At 35.8% G+C, this 19,513-nt stretch overlaps 2 long non-coding RNA genes across 2 annotated transcripts; one reads left to right on the plus strand and one right to left on the minus strand.

The window, feature by feature from the left end:
* The first annotated feature begins 1,916 nt into the window (after positions 1-1,916).
* Positions 1,917-9,405, plus strand: LOC128552926 (uncharacterized). The gene is made up of 4 exons (XR_008369207.1): positions 1,917-1,970; positions 7,159-7,222; positions 7,769-7,859; positions 9,272-9,405. It is a non-coding gene; the product is annotated as an uncharacterized LOC128552926 (long non-coding RNA).
* LOC123553914 (uncharacterized) lies at positions 4,518-5,690 on the minus strand. The gene is made up of 2 exons (XR_008369208.1): positions 5,081-5,690; positions 4,518-4,662 (listed from the first exon to the last, which is right to left on the minus strand). It is a non-coding gene; the product is annotated as an uncharacterized LOC123553914 (long non-coding RNA).
* Positions 9,406-19,513: the final 10,108 nt, after the last annotated feature.

Genomic DNA, 19,513 nt, shown 5'->3' on the forward strand with positions numbered 1-19,513 from the left:
AAAAGATTTAAATATATTGCTGCTTAAAGGCTATTAGTAAATTCCTGACAAAAAATACCTGTAATCAGGTGAAAGTCTCTGTGATTGTTAAAGTTCCTGTTTCCATCTAATATTTTCTAATCTTGTTGTGTACTGAATTAAATTACTTTTTGAAATAAATTAGTATAAGAGACTTACCTAATGTCTGTCTAATAGCCATTTTAAAATTTCTAGCAACAAAGTTTATTTCCATTCCTCCAAGAAAGAACTTCCTGTTTACAGTTCATTCAAATTTTCATATTCATGGGCAATTTCCTTTGGTATACTTAAGTACTGAATTGAACATTTAGAGTGCTAATAATATCTGTATGTACAGTACAAGGGGGGATTTGTTCATTTATGTACTGATTTAATTTGCATAGATGATTGTAATAGTAACAGAAACAGAAAAAAATGGGACTACTTTTTGAGCTTCAGCAGCCAAACATTGCATCTTCATTTTCATTGGTTCTTATCTTGATGAGGTTTCTAAATGTAAGATACCATCTGGTATCAGTTATCTCCCTCTACATCAACTGAACAGCAGAATATTTTATTGACCCTTAGATATCTAATGACTGTGAATCAGTCAAGGTATAGATAAATCATGTTATGGTGATGCAACAGACTAGCAGAATAGTACCCTTCTTTGGCTATATGACATTTAACCCTAATAAAACTTAATGTTTTACTTATATACTTGTTTGTGCTATTGTTTGAAATGTTCAATAATAAAGAGAAGATGCATTTATATTAAAATGATTACTATATCTAATTAATTTAAAAACTTGTGTGTTTTTTTTCAAACTATAAGAAGTGATTTTTTTCTAATTTAGATTTCTTGTTTCATTTCAATTTATTTGAATACCTGTACCTGTATAAAAAAAGAAGGTACCTGTATAAAAAAGAGGAAAGTAATGAATTAATGAAGTTAAAAAACTTTTCCCATTGTTCTGACTTGAAACTTTTTCTGCCAATTTCTGTTCCTGGCTACCAGGACTTTACTGGGAATTGTATGAAGACTACTTTTCCCAGGTACCAGGATACCAGGAATTTGATTTTTGTGTGTAGCTTACAAATCTGAAAAAAGAATTCCTAGCTCCTGGTTTTCCTGGTATTTTATATGTTAAATTCCTAGGTCTCCCTGTTATTTTTATTGTAACATTAAATTCCTGGTATTTTCTTGGTTTTATCCTGGTCCTAGGTCCTAAAAATCCCAGGATCCCAGCTTTTCTTGAATACTAGGATTTTCATACCAGGATAGAAAGATTTCCCAGGAAATTCTTTTACCTGGGAATAATTTCTGCATGGGTTTTGCACACCAGTCGTAAAACTGAATTTCATTGACCATGAATATGACCTACTGACTTTCTTAATATTTTATCATCAATTTGATCTTTGAAACATGTAGCTCATATCACTCAGGTGAGCGATCCAGGGTCATCATGACCCTCTTGTTTTTTTTTATTGAAATTAATTTTTTTTTGTCAGAAAATGGATACAAATGAGGGATTTTGCCTTTAGTGCATCAGTGAGTTGATTTCTAAGATCACTGACCATGTTTAAAGCATAAAAAATGCAGTTTTGCAACGTTTCGTTTAAAAGTTGAAAAAATATTTTCCAAGGCCATAAAAACATTTAGGGTCGGGCCAAAAATTTAGGGTAGGTAAGGATACAGGGAACAAACAATTTTTTTTTACTCCTAAAATGATCAGCATTCCACTTCTAGCACTGGGACATTTTCTGTTGTATGTAAAATGACTAACATTCATTTGGGGGAGTTAGCCATTGTGATTAACTTTGATACACACATACACATAGTGTATATTATGAAACTTGCATTTTGCATTAAAAGAGTAATTAAAAATATGTGAAATTGTAATATTTTTCTCTTAACAGGGAAAAGAGCAAGCAAGTACCAAGATTGCACTGTTTGTTACCAGTATACAGAGGTAAATACAAATTGTGTTTCTTCAATGTTTTCTTTCACATTATACTAATGTCAGAAAAATGGTGTAACAGTGGAACTTAGAACTGTCAGAAAGAGAGATACCAATGTGAAGGAGTACTGCAGTTGTTTATTATAATAAAAACAGCATGATTTGTGGACTATCATCAGGGATATTGCTAGAACATAACTGAGTTGACAGGTCATAGGAGCCTGATCATCTTTATCATATTTAACAAGCGTTTTAGTAGCATAATATAGTATTCTTTCTAAAATACAGTGAGAAAAGAAAAGCGAAAAAAAATACAGAAATTTGTACAGTGATGTATAGTAGTCTGCATTTCGATGCAAGTGATCATGATTGTTACAATGAAAGAATAAGAATTTGTTTAGGCCTCATAACTTGTGCAGTTGTACTGGTTCAAGTCGTAAATTCGGCCAGGTTGTAAATATTCAGCCACACACTTAGAAGCTTTTTTTGGAGCCAGATGATTGAGAACGCAACTGTGTCATCAAAAGCACATGCGTTAGCAACAAAGTCGGCAAAAATAATGAGTTGAGATGAGTAGAAAAAAATTTGTCTTTACCTAAAGTTGCGTACTCGAAATAACAAATATTTTGTCTCACGGGACGCATAACGTCATCGCATGCGCTCGATTATGCTGAGGCCCGGCAAGGGTTAATTCAAATTAGTAAGAAAATGCGCTTACTAGCATAAAACGCGTAAAACCAAGTAAATAAATATATTGTCCCTCAATGTCATTGAATTTCCATGAAATGCGCGATAAAGTCTACGTTGTTTTTTCACATTGACGTCATTTCCTTTTGAATTATATGTTTTGGGGCTGTAATACATTTACGCCTTGCCACGGAACATATGTAGAAAGGTGTTATAACAGCATGCGAGCGCGAGAATCTCTCTGTTAACACACGTTTACTCTCCTGTTAAAAAAAACACCCCCGAAAAGTGACAAGAAAAGCTGTTTTCTGTTAGAATGTGTAATAAACAATGACGTAAAAACTAAACTACATCATACCGGTGTGAGAAGAATGACGGACGCTTTTTAAATCTATTGGCAAATATTTCCCACGAGGTATGCTATTGAAAATTGATTTCAGTTTGTTGAAAAAAGAACGATTTTGGCTGTAGCATTGATTTATTTCCAAGACAATGTTGAAAACATAACCAACTTTACATTTAAAAAGTGGCCGAATATTTACAACCTGTAGAAGGTAGAATGTGGAGGCTAAACCTGTCTGTTATTTTAAGCGCAGTTTTATTGTTTACCATACTGTGAATGGTCGTGGATGATAACAATCAATGTTGCTTGTATTAAAGCACATATGGTAGAAATTTTGTACAAATCAGTTGTATAAAGAAAGAAATATTTATGAAAAACCACAAAAAGTGGCCGAATTATGACTCGAACCACTATATGAAAATGTTTAAATCTCATAGATCAAGGTTATCATAAAAGCAACTTATTTTTAGCTCACCTGAGCGAAAGGCTCATGGTGAGCTTTTGTGACCGCTCAATATCCAACGTCCGTCGTGTGTCGTACGTCCGTCAACATTTTCTAAAAAAAATCTTCTTCTTGAAAACCACTGGGCAGAATTACACCAAACTTCACAGGAATGATCCTTGGGTGGTCCCCTTTCAAATTTTTCAAAGAATTTAATTCCATGCAGAACTCTGGTTGCCATGGCAACCGAAAAGAAAATTTTTAAAAATCTTCTTGTCCAAAACTGAAAGGCATAGAGCCTTGATATTTGGCTTGTGAGATCATCTTATGGTCCTCTATCAAGATTGTTCAAATTATGCCCCAGGGGTGAAAAGAGGCCCTGCCCCTGGGGTCACAAGTTTTACATAGACTTATATAGTAAAAACTTTAAAAATCTTCTTGTCTAAAACCACAGGACATAGGCCTTCGATATTTTGTATGTAGCATTGCCTTGTGATCTTCTACCAAGATATTTCAAATTATGCCCCTGGGATGAAAAGAGGCCCTGCCCTGGGGGTCTCAAGTTTAACATAGACTTATATAGGATAAAAACTTTAAAAATTTTCTTGCCTGAAACTGCAAGACCTAGGCTTCTGATATTAAGTATGTTGCATGTTTCTCTACCAAAAATGTTCAAATTATGTCCCTAGGGTGAAAAGAGGCCCTGTCCTGTGGGTACCAGCCCGGCTGTAGTATGTCCATGGATTCCATGGATTTCAGCATGGTCTGTTGTCCATGGAGTATTGGAACACATATCCATGGACAAAAACTGTGTATCCCTGGATAAAAATCCATGCCTGTCCAGGGACAGTGGCCATGGACAATGTCCATGGCATCCATGGCCAGTGTCCAGGGCATATCCATGGACAGTGGCCATGCCATCCATGGACATTGTCCAGTGTCTAAGCCGTTCATGGATGGTGTCCATGCCATCCATGGACTGGGTCCATGCTGTCCAAGGACCTGTCATCATGCAGCACTTCTTAGCCTAACCTGGCAATTGTGGCTTGAACTTAGCTTCAACTAAAAAATTAAACTAAAAGATATATTAAATATAAAAATTATTTAATAGAAAGTTATGAATACAACAAAATCATTTTTGGAGTTATGTTGGCTCAATATAGGTGGCACCAGAATGTCTCTTAGCTTTGCTAAAACCATCACCAGGGTCAGGAACCTCATTCCAGCCATTTCTGAAATTGATATAACACATATATAAACAATTTATATTAATAATTGCAATTAAAATGTTTAGACAATATAATATTACCTATGTGAAATGAAAACTCTAAATCCAGAATTAATTTGCAGTTACCATTTAAATGTTGTATCAAAACCAATTACTTTATAATTGGACACTGAAATGAAAATAAGAGCACAATCTGTGGGTACTATCCCTCATCTCAGTAAATGCCTATTAATAATGATGACAGGCAAGCTTAAAAAGAAATTTTAGAATTTCGTACTGACAAAAAATTAATGTCATAAAATGTTGATGGAATTATCAGCCTGTCAGTGGAACCATAAATCCCCAACAAGATAAATTAATACATCATCAACCTTTTATAGAAATAAATATACTAGTATAAGTGTTTGCAAATATTTACTTACAGTTAAGTGTTTGATGGGGTCTCTGTCTGTGATCTCATTTCATCCTGTAGCATAGTCACTAAAGCCATCAATTATCTCTGATTACATCATTTCATTCATACATGTTGAAGACAATGCTTCTAATAACTCAATATGTACACTCTTGTATCTGCAAAGTAAAATTATAACATAATGTTTAGACTTTGTTGTAAGCCAAAGTGATTGTAGGACTAATTACAAGAAATGAATAATAGAAAACTGCAAGAACTATATGCATTAAATAAACTGTTGCTACAGAAGCATAATTATGTATCATTCACATATACCTTAAAAAATACCTGTAACCAGGTGAAAGTTTAAGCCACTGAGATGAATAAAGTTCCTGCTTCAGTCTATTTGTTTTAGTTCTATGATATATAGATTTAAATTATATTTTAGTTTAGAAAGTTTAATGTTCTTACCTGATATCTCTCTAAAAGCATTTTAGAATTTCAAGGTACAAAATTATTTAGCTCCATTCCATTTTGCCTCCAACATCTAGAACAAAGCACTTCCTGTTTACATTCAAATTTTTGTATTCATGAGCAATATTCCTTGGTACAGTATAGTTACTGAAGGGAATATCTGGAATGTTCTTAAATATATATATACAGTTCATGAGAATTTTTCCATTTATTTGCTCACAGAATTTGCAAAGATCACAGAATTTTTTTTTTAAAAAGTACTGGAATTATTTCTTGGGGCTACATGTGTAAAACGGCTTCAGAAGCCTGCATTTCCATTGGTCTTTATCTTGGTCAGAATCTCCAGATGTTATCAGCTATCTCTGTGTGTTCATTTATACAACAGTACACACTGAACAGCAGTGTATTAAAAGGCTGTAAAAGCTAGATAATTAATCACTGCCTGGATTATCAAAGGCATAGACTAATTCAGTTTATAATATGATGAGTTTACATATATGAGCATAATTTCATAACAATTTCTTTGACTATATGACATTTAATCCTTATGAACTACTGTATTTTTTTTTGGTGCCATTGTTTGAGATGTTCAATAACAAACTGAAAGAAATAAATAGCTTATAGTGGGATATATTTTCAATGATGTATGATATCTTGTTACATCAACTGTCAGGATGAATTAATAAAATGATGTAATTCTAATTTACATTTTTTTTTTAATATGCAAAATGAAAACATTTTATTTAGTTACATTCCTTTGTTTTCCTTGTTTCATTTCAATTAATTTGAATACCTATATGACCATAAAACTAAGGACAGTAATGAATTAATAATTTTTAAAAAAATTCCCATTTTTTCGACTTTTTTCGACTTAGAACTTTTTCTGCCTTATTCATCAGAGAATTTCTAAGTGTGAACAGAAAAGCTGACCATGGACCATGTCCATGCTGCTATTCACTTTCCATGGACAATGTCCATGATATCCCTGCCTTCATCCCTGGACAACTAATTCACCTGGATATCCATGCTCTGGCCATGGATATCCATGTTTTAACCATGGATAAAAATATCTGGCCATGGACATTCTACAGCCGGGAAGTTTAACATAGACTTATATAGGGAAAAAAAAGATCTTCTTGTCTGAAAGTTCAAGGCCTGGGCCTTTGATATTTGGTACATAGCATTGCCTGGTGGATCTCTAACAAGTTTGTTCAAATTATACCCCAGGGGTGAAAAAGAAGCCCCACCCTGGGGGTCATTTGTTATAATTATGAGTTAAATAGGAAAAAATACTTCAAAAATTATCAGATCATATTTCCTAGACTGTTAAATTATAATTACCTGAAGACCCCAAGCGAATAGGGATCACTTGACTGTGACCTTGACCTACTGATCTACCTTCTTGTTTTTTAAGATACAGCCTTGAAATTTGGATGACATGTACAGTTTTGCACACCGATATTAAAACTGACTTTCAGTTACCATGAATGTGATCTACTGATCTACCTTCTTAATATTTTAGTATCAGTTTGCCATTTGAAAAATGTGGCTCATTTTACTCAGGTGAGCGATTGAGGGTCATCATGACCCTCTTGTTAAACAATTTTGATGAATGGTTTCGTATTTTCTATACAGAATGTTACCAAAAGCTCGAGTGTTGTACTGCAGTGCCACAGGATTGACAGATGTAAAGAACATGGTAAGATTAGAAGTTACTTGTTCACAGGAAAGTGGAGAATCTTCATTTACTAAGAATTTGACACAAAATACCCATTAAGACAGAGACATAACAACACAAGTGAAAATTTGCTGTGCTGTCTGTGCACCCCATGTGGATACTTGAAAATGTTTATATCAATACACAAAAGGATATTTTAACAAGACACTAGTAGCCATTTCATTTGTTTGTTGCTCTGTCTGTCCATCTATCTGTGTGTGTGTGTGTGTGTGTGTGTGTCACAAGTGGTGGATTCTACCCTTAATTAGTTTTTAAAGTAAAAAAATATTTTTTCATGAATTTGAAGACAGATATAGAAGGCACCATGTAGAATATCAATGTTGAAAGAAAAATATTTTTATGAAACATGCCTTATATGTGTATTGGGCTTTGCTGCATTTTCTCAGTTTTGATAGGTCAGTCTACTAGTCTACTAGGAAAAGGCATTGAGCAACTTACATTTTAGCATTCAGGTTTTTACATCATTGTTTGTAGGATACTGAATTACTGTTCATTTCTTTATCACAGGCATTTATGGAAAGACTTGGACTCTGGGGTGAAGGAGCTCCGTACAAGAATTTTGAGCAGTTTCTTGACTCTGTACAGAAGAAAGGTTTAGGTGAGAATTATTATGGATTAAATTAAGCCACTATGTCTCCCACATGCAGTGGTTTTGCTTTAGTGCTGTCAGTCTGTCTGTCTGTTTTTGTGTCACAAAGTTTGTCCATGCAGTTTCTCCAACACTGTCAGGCTGACTTACGGAAGGTTGATAGTTTTACCCAAGTGCCCGCTTGCGATGAAATTATGCACAGAGAGGCAGCTAGGGTCTGTGTTGGTGTTACATTAAATCCAACAAAACAACAACAAAAATCTAGCAGATTTACACCAAACTTCAAAAAGTGATCATTTCCAAACGAAGCTGTGCATATCTTGGACATGTTCCTGTTTGATGATTTGATGGAGTTATTGCCCTTGATCTGTCAAATTTTATATTATTTAGGAAGCTTATCTTATTGGGCAGATTTTCACCAAACATTGCAGAAGTGATCAGTGCCAATCCTGATTGTGCATGTTGTTTGTATGTCACATTATGCCAGTTCATAGATTTTCAGAGTTATGACCTTTGCTTTGTTGTATTGAAGTGTTTACACTACTTGATGTATACCATTGGGCTGAAGTTCTCCAAACCTCAAGGTGATCAGTGTGAAGCTTAGTTGTGCATATCATTGGCATGTTCTGTTTAAATGATTTTCAGCAGAGTTATCACCCTTGATTTGTCAAGTTCTATAATTACTGTGCTGCTTCTCCTATACCACTGGTTGAATTTCACCAAACTTTACAGGAGAGATCAGTACAAAGCCTAGATGGAATATTTTTGATCATTGATTTTTCACAGCAGTTGTGGCCCTTAATTTGTGGCATTTTACAATGTCTGCCTGTTAAGTGGTGGGAGACATAGGTTTTTGTGAAAAACAAGCTCTAGTTCTTAACTTGTGTTCTGGATCACTATGTTTACATGCATATTTTGGTAAAGTTCAGTTAACACTCAGATTTTCCAAGAGGCTCGAGTTATGACCGTTTAATGACTAAATACTACAAAAATTGACAGTGTTCACTGTCTAACTTGAGTAGTTCTTACTAGAAGTTCACCTTTTTTGGTCACAATGTTAATTGTCATTAGAATCATTTGATAACGGACTGAATACATCCAGTCACTACTCAAGCTATGGCCTTGAATTATTCTGAATAATTGTGAAAATTGAATGTTCATATAGTAACTTAAGCAGTGACAACAAGATGGATAGTCCTTGTTAAATTGGAGATATAGCCCTTGAAAAAGTTGAAATTTAAAAAATTGGTAACTTGTGTACTTAGTATGTAGAGTTTGTAAGAAGTCAAATATGATTTGCTGTGATGGACATATATTGTGAGAGTTTGCCACACATGTTAAGACTGCTATCTGTATTGAAAATTCTGCTGTGTTGCTGTAATCTGGAGGCATACCTTTTGAAAGGAAACTTAATATTTCAGGTATGGCTGAGATGTTGGCAATGGAGATGAAATGAGCTGGAATGCACGTGTCGAGAGGTCTGAGTTACAAGCAAGCTGAGTTTCTCACAATAGAAGCTACATTGACGAAGGAGCAGGTGAAGATGTATGACACAGCAGTACATGTCTGGTAAGAGAATTTCCTTAATAAGTTATTTCCTCTGTGTACAAGAGTAACTTAAAAAAAGAAAATGCTTGGTCTTGCAATTGTCAATCTACATAGGGCAATTTTCTGTTTTGGATTTCAGTAGATCAAAGGTCAAGGTTACAGTGACTTACTGTGATTGGCATATATTGTGAGAGCTTTTACAAATTAATTATACAGAACTGATTGTTTGCCATTTACTTGTGTGGTTTATTACATAATTGATGTTGGGATTTAAATAAAGGCATGACATATTACACATATATGACATATGATGTGGGGAGGTGTGTGGGGGGTGCATATAGTGTTACCCTGTCCGTTTGTGTGTTCGGGAAATGGTGGTTTACTTTCTGGGCCATAACTTCGACATGCATGGTCAGATTTCAGAATAATTTGACTCAAGTGATGTGCATGAATAGACAATGTGTCAGGCGCAAAACCATTTTAATAGCTCAAAGGTCAAGGTCACAGTCCTTTGTTGAACTTACCCAATTTTCACTACATATACAGATTACTAAATTTTCAGGTTTTCTTACAATATTTTTTTGCCAATAAATAGGGCCAAGGGTCCTTCATTTAGTTTGTGAGCAGTACCATGCCTGTGACCTTTCTCATGTTTCAAGGGCATCCGTGTCTGTGACACATTTCTAATTTTAAGTATAGACAACATTGGTCAAATAAAGAAGAATTTTTTATGTTGAGCAGAAAAAGTTAACATGTGATAAAAATGTCTTTCCACAGTTTAAATCAGGCATGAGTTTAGTAGATGATCTTACTCGAGTGTCTTCATATTGCTCTGATTAAACTCATTGCATAAAAATGGCAGAGCCTCATGTTTTATTATTTTATTCAACTTGTTTAATAAATTCAGTATGAAAAAAAAGCTCGTGTAAGAGCTTCTATCTAAAAGATAATCATGCCAGGATCAAAATCCTTTATGTAAAGCTGTACTTTGATATGGCTTTTTGAAAGTCGGTGGTTCTACTAATTAATATGCCTAAAACTGCCTGAGAAAAAATCAACTGGAGATATGGAACATTTTGTGAAGAAATGTTTCTGTACCAGTAAAATTCAAAGATGTTATATTATGCTTTCCTATCAGTGTGACTGAGATTGGGTGTGCCCCATTACCTTGCAACAAGAAGTTCCTCATCAAATTTTATCAAAGCTGCAATGTATGTTCTTTCACAGATCATTTAGACTTCCTTAAGGTTGTAACTATGTGTTAATAATTTGCTAAAAAAAGTGAAGTCTGTGTCATACATATTTCACAGCTGCAAATTAGTGTTTTGCCAGCGTGCTTGCAGAAAGTCTGTGGTTTTACCTCAGTCCACCTGGACTTGAAGTAGTGTGAGATGGACAGTTGTTGTCTTTCTCAACCCCTAACAGCTAGATAATCACTGTATGACCGAAAGTGTGTTTGTGTGAAACCAAACTAAAAGGAAGCAAATGCTATGTATGTTTACTTTTAACCAATATTTATCTTTTGTAATATATAGGAATGAGTTGCGTAAAGCCCTGGAGTCGGCCATTGGAAGGACAACCAACAACTACACAAGGCTGTGGGCCCAGTTCTGGTCCTGTCACCAGAGATTTTTCAAGCAACTCTGGTGTGTATATTATTTTGTAGAGAGTTGATTAAAATTTGGAAAGGTAATTGTAAGAATATTCAAATTCAAACAGTTTGGTGTCATGTTTTTACCAAAGGACTTTAATTATTTGATTGAAAGAAACTTGGTAATTATAGTGCACTACAGTCGACATCGTACTTGCGACCACCTCTATTAAGCGATTTTTATATTAAACGACCGGTCAAAATCCCTCCCGAACATTTTCAGTACATAAATTCATTCCATTAAACGACTTTTTTATTAAAAGACTAGCGACCACAATAATGTAGTCCTGACAGGTAAAATATTCGACAAAAGTATCTATTAAGCGACCGGGTACCAAAATTCTACCGGGCATTTCTTCACCTGTGTAATTAGCGAGTACGTTTTGCATGTGCCTGAATGCAATTAACCTCAAACAATCTAGCCATAATTTTCATGGTTTGTGGACTTGGAAAAGTGTTCACGATGTTAAAACAGATTTTTAAACCATACATGGATGTTCATAATAGATACAGTTACATTAACAGTTAAAAATAACTTTTATTTTAATCTGACTGAAATGCATTAAGAGACCATTACATTAAGAGACCCAACTTCTTAGCAGTCCCTTGGGTGGTCTCTTAATACAATGTCGACTGTACTTAAATTATCTTCCAGACTTAAGCTTATCTGGATTATTTTCCTCATCAGTCCATAATAGTAGATCACTTGGTTTCAGATCAACAACAGAAGATTGCTTTGACCTTGTGGTCAGTAGGGGCTGATATGTGAAAAGTCAAGGCCACATTGACTATGTGACTGCAAATGATTTCTGAGCACTGTAGAAATCTTGGTTCTTTGGCTGGAAAACTTTAGGGGTCAGAATGTTTAAGGTCAAGGTCAATGTGACCTTTAACTGAAAACTGTTGCTGATCAATATTTGAAATACTCTCAGGCCTATGGCCTCTTAACTGTGGGAAAATTACCTGTTGTCAGTGGATTACTCCTATTATTTTTGAGTCATTTCAAAGGTCAAGTTCACAGTGTCTTCAAGGTATAAAACAGGTTTTTGTTACAGAAATTTACTCTCCCAGTTTACTTGGAAAGGCCATCATTAGGTTTGGGGTGGATATGTGTTTCACAAACAGTTGTTATTTAATCTCCAATATATATTAATGATAATGCCTAGTTGATCATGGTACAGAATGTTTGATATTGTAAAAAGATGTAGAAATGAAAGGAGAAATCAGAACAATAAAGGGATTTGTGAAGTTTTACAACAAGCTTTTTTTTCGCTCACCTGAGCACGAAGTGCTCAAAGGTGAGCTTTTGTGATCGCCTTGTGTCCGTCGTCGTCTGTCGGCGTCGGCGTCAACAATTTGACTGTTAACATTCTAGAGGTTACAATTCTGGCCCAAAGTTAACGAAACTTGTTCAGAATGTTACTCTCAATAAAATCTTGGACGAGTTCGATATTGGGTCATCTGGGGTCAAAAACTAGGTCACCAGGTCAAATCAAAGGAAAAGCTTGTTAACACTGGAGGTCACAATTTTGGCCTAATCTTAATGAAACTTGGTCAGAATGTTATCCTCAATAAAATCTTGGATGAGTTTGATATTGGGTCATCTGGGTTCAAAAACTAGGTCACCAGATCAAATCAAAGGAAAAGTTTGCTAACACTCTAGAGGTCATATTTTTGGCCTAATCTTAATGAAACTTGGTCAGAATGTTACTCTCAATAAAATCTTGGACGATTTTGATATTGGATCATCTGTGGTCAAAAACAAGGTCACCAGGTCAAATCAAAGGAAAAGCTTATTAACACTCTAGAGGTCACATTTTTGGCCTAATCTTAATGAAACTTGGTCAGAATATTATCCTCAATAAAATCTTGGACCAATTTGATATTGGGTTATCTGGGGTCAAAAACTAGGTCACCAGGTCAAATTAAAGGAAAAGCTTCTTAACACTGAGAGGCCACATTTATGACTGTATCTTCATGAAACTTGGTCGGAATGTTAATCTTGATGATCTCAAGGTCCAGTTTGAATCTGGATCATGTAGGATCAAAAACTAGGTCACCAGGTCAAATCAAAGGAAAAGTTTGTTCACACTGTAGAGGCCACATTTATGATAATATCTTAATGAAATTTGGTCAGAATGTTAATCTTGATGACCTAAAGGTCACAATTAAATCTGGGTCAGGTGGGGTCAAAAACTAGGTCACTAGGTCAAATCAAAGGAAAAGCTTGTTCACACTCTAGAGGCCACATTTATGACTGTATCTTCATGAATCTTAGTCAGAATGTTAATCTTATAGATCTTTAGGTCCTGTTCAAATCTGGTTCATGTGGGGTCAGAAACTAGGTCACCGGGTCAAATCAAAGGAAAAGCTAGTTAACACTTTAGAGGCCACATTTATGTTCATATCTTAATGAAACTTGGTCAGAATGTTAATCTTGATGATCTTTAGGTCAATAGGTCAGGTGAGCAATACAGGGCCTTCATGGCCCTCTTGTTTGTACAAAATCAAATCCTTAAGGAAAGTATTAATGGCATTACATTGAAACTTCACAAAATGATAGAGGCCATTGACAGGAAGTGCAGTGTCAAACAAAGTGCCATAACTCTAACTTAACTAGTTTTTTTAATTGTCTCCCTTTATTCAATTTTCTTTTTTTTTATTATCATTATTTGTTTTTAGTTTCTAATGTGTTATTATGTCTCCCCCAGGAGACATTGTTTTTGCCCTGTCCGTCCGTCCGTCACACTTCATTTCCGAGCAATAACTGGAGAACCATTTGACCTAGAACCTTCAAACTTCATAGGATTGTAGGGCTGCTGGAGTAGACGACCCCTATTATTTTTGGGGTCACTCCGTCAAAGGTCAAGGTCACAGGGGCCTGAACATTGAAAACCATTTCCGATCAATAACTAGAGAACCACTTGACCCAGAATGTTGAAACTTCATAGGATGATTGGCCATGAAGAGTAGATGACCCCTATTGATTTTGGGGTCACTCCGTCAAAGGTCAAGGTCACGGGGGCCTGAACATTGAAAACCATTTCTGATCAATAGCTAGAGAACCAGTTGACCCAGAATGTTGAAACTTCATAGGATGATTTGTCATGAAGAGTAGATGACCCCTATTGATTTTGTGGTCACTCCGTCAAAGGTCAAGGTCACAGGGGCCTGAACATGGAAAACCATTTCCGATCAATAGCTAGAGAACCACTTGACCCAGAATGTTGAAACTTCATAGGATGATTGGTCATAAAGAGTAGATGACCCCTATTGATCGTGGGGTCACTCCATCAAAGGTCAAGGTCACAGGGGCCTGAACATGGAAAACCATTTCTGATCAATAACTAGAGAACCACTTGACCCAGAATGTTGAAACTTCATAGGATGATTGTACATGCAAAGTAGATGACCCCTAACGATTTTGGGGTCACTCCATTAAAGGTCAAGGTCACAGGGGCCTGACCATTGAAAACCATTTCCGGTCAGTAACTTGAGAACCACTTGACCCAGAATGTTGAAACTTCATAGGATGATTGGTCATGCAGAGTAGATGACCCCTAAGGATTTTAGGGTCACTCTGTGAAAGGTCAAGGTCACAGGGGCCTGAACATTGAAAACCATTTCCGGTCAGTAACTTGAGAACCACTTGACCCAGAATGATGAAACCTCATAGGATGATTGGTCATGCAGAGTAGATGACCCCTAACGATTTTAGGGTCACTCCGTTAAAGGTCAAGGTCACAGGGGCCTGAACATTGATAACCAGTTCCGATCAATAACTTGAGAACCACTTGACCCAGAATGTTGAAACTTCATAGGATGATTGAACATGCAGAGTAGATGACCTCTATTGATTTTGGGGTCAGTCTGTTAAAGGTCAAGGTCACAGTGGCCTGTTCATGTAAAATCATTTTTTGGAAATAACTTGAGAACCACTTGACCTACAATGTTGAAACTTAATAGGATGATTGGACATGCAGAGTAGATGACCCCTATTTATTTTGAGGTCACTTGATCAAAGGTCAAGGTCACAGGAGCCTGAACAGTGACTTGAGAACCACTAGGCCAAGAGTGTTGAAATTTAGCGGGATGACTGGACATGCCAAGTAGATAATCCCTATTGCAGCCAACCATCAGTGTCTCTTTGACTTTCGCTCCTGACCCCTATTGACTTCTTGCCTATAGGACTGCATTGGGGGAGACATGGGCTTTTTTTCAAAAGCATTTTCTAGTTCCCCATATTTGGACAAGCACATGCATCAGGGAACAACATACGGTTTTACCGATTCCTTGTTTTCTTACAGTTTAGGTATGAAGGTACCAACAATAGTGAAAGAAGCGAAGGAGGCTATCAATGATGGATGTTGTATTGTTATAGGTCTTCAAACAACAGGAGAGGTACGAGTTGATACTAGATTATACTTCATGTTACAGCATGCTAACTCTGTTATATGTGGAGAGGTAGGAGTTGATACTAGTTTATACTTCAAGCTACTGCATGTTATCTCAGTTACATGTGGTTTTGAAAGACTTAAGCTTTGTAACAATGCAGAGTTGACTGAGGATTTCAAAATATCTTCATGACATTTTGACAGAAAAGAAAATATTCATTTTTAGCTCACCTGAGCACAAAGTGCTCAAAGGTGAGCTTTTGTGATCGCCCTGTGTCCGTCGTCCGTCGTCCTTCGTCAACAATTTGACTGTTAACACTCTAGAGGTCACATTTTTAGCCCAATCTTAATGAAACTTGGTCAGAATTTTACCTTTAATAAAATCTTGGATGAGTTCGATATTGGGTCATCTGGGGTCAAAAACTAGGTCACCAGGTCAAATCAAAGGAAAAGCTTGTTAACACTCTAGAGGACACAATTTTGGCCCAATCTTAATGAAACTTGGTCAGAATGTTACCCTCAATAAAATCTTGGACGAGTTCGATATTGGGTCATCTGGGTTAAAAACTAGGTCACCAGGTCAAATCAAAGAAAAAGCTTGTTAACACTCCAGAGGTCACAATTTTGGCCCAATCTTAATGAAACTTGGTCAGAATGTTACCCTCAATAAAATCTTGGACAAGTTTGATATTGGGTAATCTGGGTTCAAAAACAAGGTCACCAGGTCAAATCAAATGAAAAGCTTGTTAACACTCTAGAGGTCACAATTTTGGCCCAATTTTAATGAAACTTGGTCAGAATGTTACCCTCAATAAAATCTTGGATGAAATTGATATTGGGTCATCTGTGGTCAAAAACTAGGTCACCAGGTCAAATCAAAGGAAAAGCTTGTTAATACTGTAGAGGCTACATTTATGACTGTATCTTCTTGAAACTTGGTCAGAATGTTAATCTTGATGATCTCAGGGTCCAGTTTGAATCTGGGTGATCTAGGGTCAAAAACTAGGTCACCAGGTCAAATCAAAGGAAAACCTTGTTAACACTTTAGAGGCCACATTTATGACCATATCTTAATGAAACTTGGTCAGAATGTTAATCTTTATGGTCTATAGGTCAAATATAAATCTGGGTCAGGTGGGGTCAAAAACTAGGTCACTAGGTCAAATCAAAGGAAAGGCTTGTTTACACTCTAGAGGCCACATTTATGACTGTATCTTCATGAAACTTGGTCAGAATGTTTATCTTGATGATCTTTAGGTCAAGTTCGAATCTGGTTCATGTGGGGTTAAAAACTAGGTCACCGGGTCAAATCAAAGGAAAAGCTAGTTAACACTTTAGAGGCCACATTTATGACCATATCTTTATGAAACTTGGTCATAATGTTAATCTTGATGATCTTTAGGTCAAAAGGTCAGGTGAGTGATACAGGGCCTTCATGGCCCTGTTGTTTTATGTTTGAATTAATTTTATTTGGCCTGTTGTAGTATTGAAATGTTTTTACATGGATACCATGAAAAGCACCATGAAAAACACAAAATTAGTCTTCTATTAGTAAGAATTATATAGAAGCAGGCTTTCCAGCATTCCTACTTTTTTCCTACTTCTCTGAAAGTGCTCCTATTTTTCCTACTTTTCTATAAAACCTCCTATTACTCCTACATTTTAGCTCGACTATTCGAAGGAAAAGTAGAGCTATCCTACCCACCAGGCGTTGGCATCACACCTTTGTTAAGGTTTTTGTACCAGTCCACATTTTGACAAAACCTTTTGAGATAAAGCTTTTAAACTTTCAACACTTGTGTACTATCACCATGTCCAGATTTTGGCAAGAATACGTAACTCCATTAAGGATTTTGGCTTAATTGTGGCCCCTTTTAACTTACAAATCTTGGTTAAGTTTTTTGTACCAGTTCATATCTTGTGTAAACTATTTGACTTATAGCTTTGAAAATTTTATCACTTTTAATAACATTCTCTATCTGCAGGCAAGAGTACATCACTTAACTATTTTAGCTGAATTATTGCCCTTTTTAGCTCGACTTTTCGAAGAAAAAGTAGAGCTATTGCACTCGCGTCGGCGTCGCCGTTGGTTAAAGTTTTAGATAAAGTCAAATATCTCTGTTACTATCAAAGCTATTGACTTGAAACTTAAAATACTTATTTACCATCAAAGTCTACACCAGGAGAAACAATCCCCATAACTCTGTTTGAATTTTGACAGAATTATGCCCCTTTTTAACTTAGAATTTTAAAAAAAAAAATTGATAAAGTCAAATATCTGTTACTATTAAAGCTTTTTATTTGAAACTCAAAATAGTTGTTTACAGTCACAGTCTACACCAGGAGACATAATTCCCATAACTCTGATTATAATTTTGACAGAATTATGCCCCTTTTTAACTTAGTATTTTTGGTTAAATATTTCGATAAAGTCAAATATCTCTGTTACTATCAAAGCTTTTGACTTGAAACTTAAAACTTACTACTTATTTACCATCACAGTCTACACCAGGAGACACAATCCCCATAACTCTGGTTTGAATTTTGACAGAATTATGCCCCTTTTTAACTTAGAATTTTTTGTTAAAAGTCAAATATTTCTGTTACTATTAAAGCTTTTGTCATGAAACGCTAAATAGTTATTTACTATCAAAGTCTGCACCAGGAGACACAATTCCCATGACTCTGATTATAATTTTGACAGAGTTATGTCCCTTTTTAACTTGGAATTTTCTTACTGGCAAAGCTCTAATTCAGAGTCAAGCACTGAGAAAAGTCGAGCGCACTGTCTTATGGACAACTCTTGTTGGACTTGGAAATTGGTACAATTGTTCATACAAGTCCATATTTTGTCAAAACTATTTGACATTTGGCTTTGAAACTTGTTTAGCATCATGTTTTTCATCTGCAGGCCTGTAGGCAAGAGAACATTACTCTTTCAAATATTTTGGCAGAAGTATGGCCCTTTCTGGACTTGGAAATTGGTTCAGTTTTAGTACAAGTCAAATTTTTGTCAAATTATTAGACTTGTGGCTTTGAAACTTTGAACACTTGCTTATCATCATGATTTCCATCTGTAGGCGAGAGTACATAACTCGGTCAAGTAGTTTGGCTTAATTATGGCCCTTGGAAATTGGCTAAGTTTTGTACAAGTTAGTGTTTTGTCAAACTATTTGACATGTGGCTTTGAAACTTTGAACACTAAGTCTTGTCTATCATCTCAGAGCTCCAGATAAGCTGCGTATTTGCGTATTTACACAATGAAAATTGCAGAAAACCCAATTGAATTCATACAGTGTGCGTAATGAAACGCAAGTAAAATTCCTAATACCCAATTCATAAAAAATAGCTTGCGTATCGCATTTCCCTTATTACTAGAACAGGTACGAGATTTTAACGCTAGATTTGACTGACTGGTTATATGTTACCGCAGAACAGGTTGCAATTTATCGGAAAAATCACAGGACCATTCAGTCGGCTGATCGGTGTTATTTGGATACTTTGTAAACAATTTTACGCCGATAAAATGTAAAAGAGTTGAAGAATAAACATTGTTGCAGCACAAACTAATTAGTGGGATATTTTGCTGTTCAACAATGACAGTTATCTGTTTGTGACGATGTAGTGTCACCAGTACTGGATGATATCTTTTGGGAGAATGCATATTGTGGTGACCACATCGTTCGGGATATTGTGGATGAACTGATCTCCGACTTCATTAAAAGTATAAAAGAAAACAACAGTATGGAACATTCATTACAATTTTAAATACATTTTTAGCTCGACTATTCATAGAATAGTAGAGCTATTGGACTCGCCCATGCGTCCGCATCCGCATCGGCGTCCCGATTTGGTTAAGTTTTTGTATGAAAGCTGGTATCTCAGCAACCACTTGTGGGAATGGATTGAAACTTCACGCACTTATTCACTGTGATAAACTGACTTACATTGCACAGGTTCCATAACTCTATCTTGCTTTTTTTACAAAATTATGCCCATTTTTGACTTAGAAATTTTTGGTTAAGGTTTTGTATGTAAGCTGGTATCTCAGTAACCACTTGTGGGAATGG

The sequence above is a fragment of the Mercenaria mercenaria genome, unplaced genomic scaffold (genome assembly GCF_021730395.1).
Source record: "Mercenaria mercenaria strain notata unplaced genomic scaffold, MADL_Memer_1 contig_3294, whole genome shotgun sequence".
NCBI classification, from domain to species: Eukaryota; Metazoa; Mollusca; class Bivalvia; order Venerida; family Veneridae; genus Mercenaria; species Mercenaria mercenaria.